Source organism: Eumetopias jubatus, unplaced genomic scaffold, assembly GCF_037043125.1.
Source record: "Eumetopias jubatus isolate StellerSeaLion01/CBP00866 unplaced genomic scaffold, mEumJub1_p1.0 scaffold_7, whole genome shotgun sequence".
Taxonomy (NCBI): domain Eukaryota; kingdom Metazoa; phylum Chordata; class Mammalia; order Carnivora; family Otariidae; genus Eumetopias; species Eumetopias jubatus.
In genome coordinates this window covers 110,516,162-110,523,529 of record NW_028274813.1, presented here as the reverse complement: position 1 = coordinate 110,523,529, position 7,368 = coordinate 110,516,162, and positions in this window count along the sequence as shown.

The window sequence follows — 7,368 nt, the reverse complement described above, 5'->3', positions numbered from 1 at the left end:
AGTGGCAGGATATAAAATCAATGCACAGAAATCAGTGGCATTCCTATACACCAACAACAAGACAGAAGAGAGACAAATCAAGGAGTCGATCCCATTTGCAATTGTACCCAAAACTGTAAGATACCTAGGAATAAATCTAACCAAAGAGGCAAAGGATCTGTACTTAGAAAACTATAAAATACTCATGAAAGAAATTGAGGAAGACACAAAGAAATGGAAAAACGTTCCATGCTCATGGATTGGAAGAACAAACATTGTGAAGATGTCAATGCTACCTAGAGCAATCTACACATTCATTGCAATCCCCATCAAAATACCACCCACTTTTTTCAAAGAAATGGAACAAATCATCCTAAAATTTGTATGGAACCAGAAAAGACCCGAAGAGCCAGAGGAATGTTGAAAAAGAAAAGCAAAGCTGGCGGCATCACAATTCCAGATTTCCAGCTCTATTACAAAGCTGTCATCATCAAGACAGTATGGTATTGGCACAAAAACAGACACATCGATCAATGGAACGGAATAGAGAGCCCAGAAATGGACCCTCAACTCTATGGTCAACTCATCTTTGACAAAGCAGGAAAGAACGTCCAATGGAGAAAAGACAGTCTCTTCAACAAATGGTGTTGAGAAAATTGGACAGCCACATGCAGAAGAATGAAACTGGACCATTTCCTTACACCACACACAAAAATAGACTCCAAATGGTTGAAAGACCTAAATGTGAGACAGGAGTCCATCAACATCCTAAAAGAGAACACAGGCAGTGACCTCTTCGACCTCAGCCGCAGCAACTTCTTCCTAGAAACATTGCCAAAGGCAAGGGAAGCAAGGGCAAAAATGAACTTTTGGGATTTCATCAAGATAAAAAGCTTTTGCACAGCAAAAGAAACAGTCCACAAAACGAAAAGACAACCGACAGAATGGGAGAAGGTATTTGCAAATGACATATCAGATAAAGGGCTAGTATCCAAAATCTGTAAAGAACTTATCAAACTCAACACCCAAAGAACAAATAATCCAATCAAGAAATGGGCAGAAGACATGAACAGACATTTTTTCCAAAGAAGACATCCAAATGGCCAACAGACACATGAAAAAGTGCTCAGCATCGCTCAGCATCAGGAAATCCAAATCAAAACCTCAATGAGATACCACCTCACACCAGTCAGAATGGCTAAAATGAACAAGTCAGGGAACGACAGCTGTTGGCGGGGATGCGGAGAAAGGGGAACCCTCCTACACCGTTGGTGGGAATGCAAGCGGGTGCAACCACTCTGGAAAATAGTATGGAGGTTCCTCAAACAGTTGAAAATAGAGCTACCATACGATCCAGCAATTACATTACTGGGTATATACCCCAAAGATACAAATGTAGGGATCAGAAGGGGTACATGCACCCCAGTGTTTATAGCAGCAATGTCCACAATAGCCAAACTGTGGAAAGAGCCAAGATGTCCAACGACAGATGAATGGATAAAGAAGATGTGGTGTACACACACACACACACACACACACACACACACACACACACACACACACACAATGGAATATTATGCAGCCATCAAAAGGAATGAGATCTTGCTATTTGCAATGACGTGGTTGGAAATGGAGGGTATTATGCTGAGCGAAATAAGTCAATCAGAGAAAGACATGTATCATATGACCTCACTGATATGAGGAATTCTTTTTTTTTTTAGTGTTCCATGATTCATTGTTTGTGCATAACATCCAGTGCTCCACACAGAACGTGCCCTCTTTAATACCCATCACCAGGCTAACCCATCCCCCCACCCCCTCCCCTCTAGAATCCTCAGTTTGTTTTTCAGCGTCCATCGTCTCTCATGGTTCGTCTCCCCCTCTGACTTACTCCCCTTCATTCTTCCCCGATATGAGGAATTCTTAATCTCAGGAAACAAACTGAGGGTTGCTGGAGTGGTGGGGGGTGGGAGGGATGGGGTGGCTGGGTGATAGACATTGGGGAGGGTATGTGCTATGGTGAGCGCTGTGAATTGTGCAAGACTGTTGAATCACAGATCTGTACTTCTGAAACAAATAATGCAATATTTGTTAAGGAAAAAAAAAAGAAGAAGATAGCAGGAGGGGAAGAATGAAGGGGGGGAATCGGAAAGGGGGGGAAATCAAAAGAAACCTGGAATGTCTATTTTAATACTAAAGTAGACTTCAGAACAAGGAAAATTACCAGGGATAAAGAGGACACACTGCATAATGATAAAAGAGTCAATTCATCAAAGAGGCAGCAATCCTCAGTGGGTACGGTACCCAAAAACAGAATTTCAGAATACAAAATTAGTAACTGATGGAAATGAATGGAAAAATGACAAATCCAGTTAGAGTTGAAGACTTCAAAACTTCTCTCTCAGTAACTGATAGTATAAATAGAGAGAAAATCAGCAAAGATGTAGAAGAACTGAAAACACACCAACCCAATCTAAATGCTATTTATAGAAACACTCCACCCAACAGCAGAACACACATTCCTTTCAAGTACACAAGGAGCATGTTGGAGCTCCTGATGCACAAACAGTTCTCAAAGGGGGCCAGAGAAATAGAGAAGTGGTGGGTGGTGGGGGTGCAGAAGGGGAGAGGCATTCTCTTACTTTACCATCGAGCCTCCTAGGGGACATCTTAAGGCCATGGTCAGTGAAACTTTGAAATGAAATGGCAATTCTCACTTTAATCCAACTTAATATAGCAGCTTAAACAATTGAGAACAAATTTCATTTGCATAAAACTCTTTAAACAAGTTTGATCTGATCAGACCTGGTGTGCAGGTTTGTAGGTGTCCAGTTTTGAAATATAAATTCCAACATTTTCCTTGTCTGGGAAATATATTTGTTTGAAATGTGGTTCACATAAATTACCTTTACACTTCAGTTTTCCTGTTCATTGCAGTACAACTTGTATTCTCATTCATTCTCTACATCTTTCCTTTCTGCTTTTTTTTTTTAAGATTTTATTTATTTATTTGAGAGATAGAGAGCACAAGAGGGAAGAGGGTCAGAGGGAGAAGCAGACCCCCCGCTGAGCAGCGAGCCCGACGTGGGATTCAATCCCAGGACTCCAGGATCGTGACCTGAGCCGAAGGCAGTCGCTTAACCAACTGAGCCACCCAGGCGCCCCCCCCCCGCCTTTCTGCTTCTGCATTGGTTTGCCATTTGGATAAATAAATGTGATTATGCATCCATTTAGGCGGCATGTAGGCAGTCAACGTACTTTTGAATTCATTCCTGTTTGCACTGTCCCTCAGGCAGGAAGTCTGTAACTAAGCAAAAGTGTCAAATATCCCTATATCAAGTTAGGATTTAATTCAGAAATTCTTTGAAGAAAAAAATGCAGAAGTGTTTTTATTGGAGAGTTATAATCAGATTATGGAAAGATGGTTAGCAGTTCAATAGAGTCAACATATTTTCCATAGAAACAGCACCACCTGGGACAGAGCCCTCACAGAGCTGGGCAAGTCTTGTCTCTTTGAAAATGTCTCTTACTGTGGATCTAGGCTCCTCAGTAATTACTTTTGATAAAGTAATTCAAATCTTAGTCTTGTCCCTACGGGAAAAAAAAAAAAAGATTTCCCCCCAAAAACGTGAGAAGGTTGATGCCTGGTCATGTACAGTAGCCCACCCCATATCCATAGGGGCTATGTTCCAAGAGCCCCAGGGAATGCCTGAAATGGCAGTACTGAACCCTAAATATATTGTTTTTTCCTATAAATACATATGATATAGTTTAATTTGTAAATTAGGCACAGTAAGAGATTAACAATGATAATTAATAATAGGACAACTAACAATACAGTATAATAAAAGTTATGTGAATGTGGTCTCTCTCTCAAAATATTGTACTGCACTCATTCTTCCTCTTAGGATGAGAGATGATAAAAGCCTATATGATGAGATAAAGTGAGGTGAATGACAGACGTTTTGATATAGCATTAGGCTACTATTGACCTTCTGACCTACATTAGAGGAAGGTCATCTGCTTCTGGGCCACAGGTGACCATGAGTAATAGAAAGCGAAATCAGGGGTGGAGGGATGACTTCACTCCCACCGATGGGCTCTCATCTCTAGATAAGCAGAAAAAAAAATTTTTTTTTGTTTTGTTTTTGCAAAGAAACTGCCCCAATTTGATTAATCTGGGACCCTCAACAGTGTAAGAAATCATTTCAATGGTATGAGTAAAAAAGCTATAGACCAGTGAACATTACAAATAATGTACTGAATCAGTAAAGAGCTTGTTTTGGATTTTTGAAAATATATATACCTTTTAACGAACTATGTAAGCAAAATGTAAATAAGATACAGTGGATAATGGCATCTATAACCTATCCATCTCTCTCTTTTTTTTTTCTCAATAAATAGTTAATATATCTTTGAAGCCATCTGGCAATGCTGGCCAGATTGATCTGGTTTAAACTGGCCAAAGCTGGTTTTAATCAGCAAAGCTATTGACATTAGATCCAGTTTGAACTAGGCTACTTTGACAAATGTGACTTTAAACTGGTTTGATTTAGTTGGAATCCCTTTGCTAAGAATCATCAATCTCTCTGTCAAGAATCATTTTATACCATGTTCCCCTAATAGGAACAGTATCACCTGGCTGAATCCAGTTTCCTTCTTCTGAACCGTTGTGATTCTGTTGGTCTGACCCAGTAAGGACAAGTGGGAACCAGGCTTATTGGGTCTCAATCAGCATGAATTGCTCTCAATTTGATTTGTTCCAAGTTGGAATGTTTTATTCTACTTGAGCTGGCCTTAACCAATTTGATCCAGGAAGGTTGGATTTGACCTGTTTAGAACAAGTTAAAAACTGATTTTAACCAATTTGGAATCCATTTGCTACTATGATAGCTGGTTTCCCTTAGAAACCTGACATTCAGAAATGGCTTAACTAGTGTGAGCCTATTGTGAACCATATGGACCCAGAGGAAATCAGTTATTAGAATTCTTCCGTGCAGTCTCATACACTTAAAGAAAATGGGGGTTGTAGAAATCCAGGTTTCATAGGTTAGGGAGAAACAGCGGTGGGGGATGGAAGGTGCTCTATCTATATTCTTCTAGGTACAGGTCAAAACGGAGAGTCAGGGTCAATAAATTATTTTTTTTTAAATATGGATCAAGCCCCCAGAGAAGTTAAGAAGGCATAGAATAGAGGGGCTGGATTGGAAACAAAGTTGGGACAAAGGGATATTGTAATTAAATTGGGAGAAGAGGGGAATTATATGGATGTGGTAATGATTAGTTTTAATATCATATGAAAAAAATTTAATTTTCATCACACAATTGTAACTTTGGTTAAACAATTTTTGTAGCTGATTATATTCTTTTGACGATTCTATCAATTTTCCAAGAGCTATTCCCCACTGCCCCTGAGACAGCTGGAGAGCACCACGCACCTCTGTGGTCTTCCTCACCATACCTCCTTCATCCCCGGGGAAGGAGGAGAAAACAAGCAAAAGGCTGGGGCCTTTGCCAGCCAAGGGAAGACAATGTGCAGGAGTTCACAACGGCCCCTCCGGGGATCCTACCAAAAGGACACATGTTCTGGGCTACAGCAAGCGACCACCTCTCTGCCACTTCCTGCTCTCGTGTAACACATGCCAGGGCTGTGGCAAAGGCAGTCATCACCTAGCCCCTTCAACAGAGGTGACCCTACTGTTAGGCAACCATTGTGTGTGCCTGAGACAATCCTGGTTTACATCTGAGGTCCCAGTGTCATTACTAATAGCGGCCCCTTTCTCTCCCAAAGCAGTTCCAGTTTGGGCAACAAATCTTATGATCAAGCTGCCTAAGGCCCAATCTCCTCCCATCTGCCCTAATCTCTCTCTCTCTCTTCTCTTCCACAGAGATTATGACCATTCTCATAATTCAAAATTCTGTCTCTTTGAAGATAACTCCAGAATTTTCATCTCCATCTTTTTTTCCCCCTGAGTCCAGTCCATAATCTCCACTGGGATATTAAAAGAATAACCCACTTAGTGCCGGTGCAAATGGCCCCGACTGAGGTATTGCTATAGCCCCACCCCCATCATCCACTCCTGCCTCCCAGAAACATGTCCCCTGGATAGTTATTGACACCAGCCTCCACACTAAAGAAAGATAGGAAATATTTGTTCCCATGTCGGAAAATAAAAGGGTATGTGCCTGTGTTGCCAGGGTTCCTCTGGAAAGCATCCCAGGAATCATTCCAGAAATTCCATTTCCAGGTGTGTGTTTCTTTAAGGAAACATTCTGCCCCTGAGAAGGAACAGCCTGCATGGTGCCACTGTCTGTAGGCGTTGCTATGGCAGATTGGCCTTACTGTGGAATAGCAAAGGAAGGAGTCATGGGGAAAACACAACATGAACGGGCAGAGCACACACTCCTGAGGAAGCCATAATCAGGTAGCTGCCACATTTTCCGAATTAAACAGACCAACTTCCCCGGCTGCAGACCCACAGCAAGGACCTGCTGGATGGGGAGATGTGTTCCACCCCGGGATCAGGAGCCAGCCCATATTTCTGGAGAGAAGGGGCGAACTGTGAAGAATCTCTGAACCAGGTGCACCTATTCACCGAGAAGGAAATGCTGGAGGTGCATCTATTTCTTTATTCTGCAGCATGGACCACACTCCATTGACAAAATGATTTGAAGACCATTGACTGGAATAATAAAAGAAGAGAAAAGCAAACTTAAGCGGGTTTAACACCGTCTTGGGTGGGGTTTCCCGAAAGGCAGACCCTGCGACAAGGATTCCAGGATGTGTAACTTACTCCGGAGGTGATCTTGGGAAGCACGTGAGGGGGTGGGGAGGAGACAGGGAAGAAAGGAAAGCCATGCAGGATGTGTTGATGAATAGATTACTGCTGTGGATAAGTGGGGCTCAGTCCTGCTGGGGACCCTCTGGGAAACTGCAACACACTGCAGAGTTGTGCTGCTGAGAGCGGCAGGGAAGACGTTTCTATCTACCAACTCCTGTCCCTCAGTGGTAGAGGGTCCCTCTCATGCTAACTCACTGGCCCCTCTTGCCTGTTGCCCGCCAGGAGGAAGTACACTCCTGGGCTGGAAATTGCCCTTAGGTGGAGAGAGCCAGGAAAACATTCTTAGGTGGGGAATGAGCTCTAGGGCAGACCCAGGGCATATGGTTGGGGAACCAAGAGCGTCTCCTAGAAAGAACTCCCCCCACCATCCAGAAGAGGAGGAAGGGAGGGCAGCAAGAGAAGAGTAAAGCTGGAGGATGAAGACAGCAGGAAAACCTGAGGTGTTTGCCCCATGTCAAAGCCTAGACTTGAAAGACCAGACATTTGAGTTTCCAGGGTAGACTGCTTCTGTCCCATTCCACCTCTGCTCCTCCTCTTCCCCTCCCCC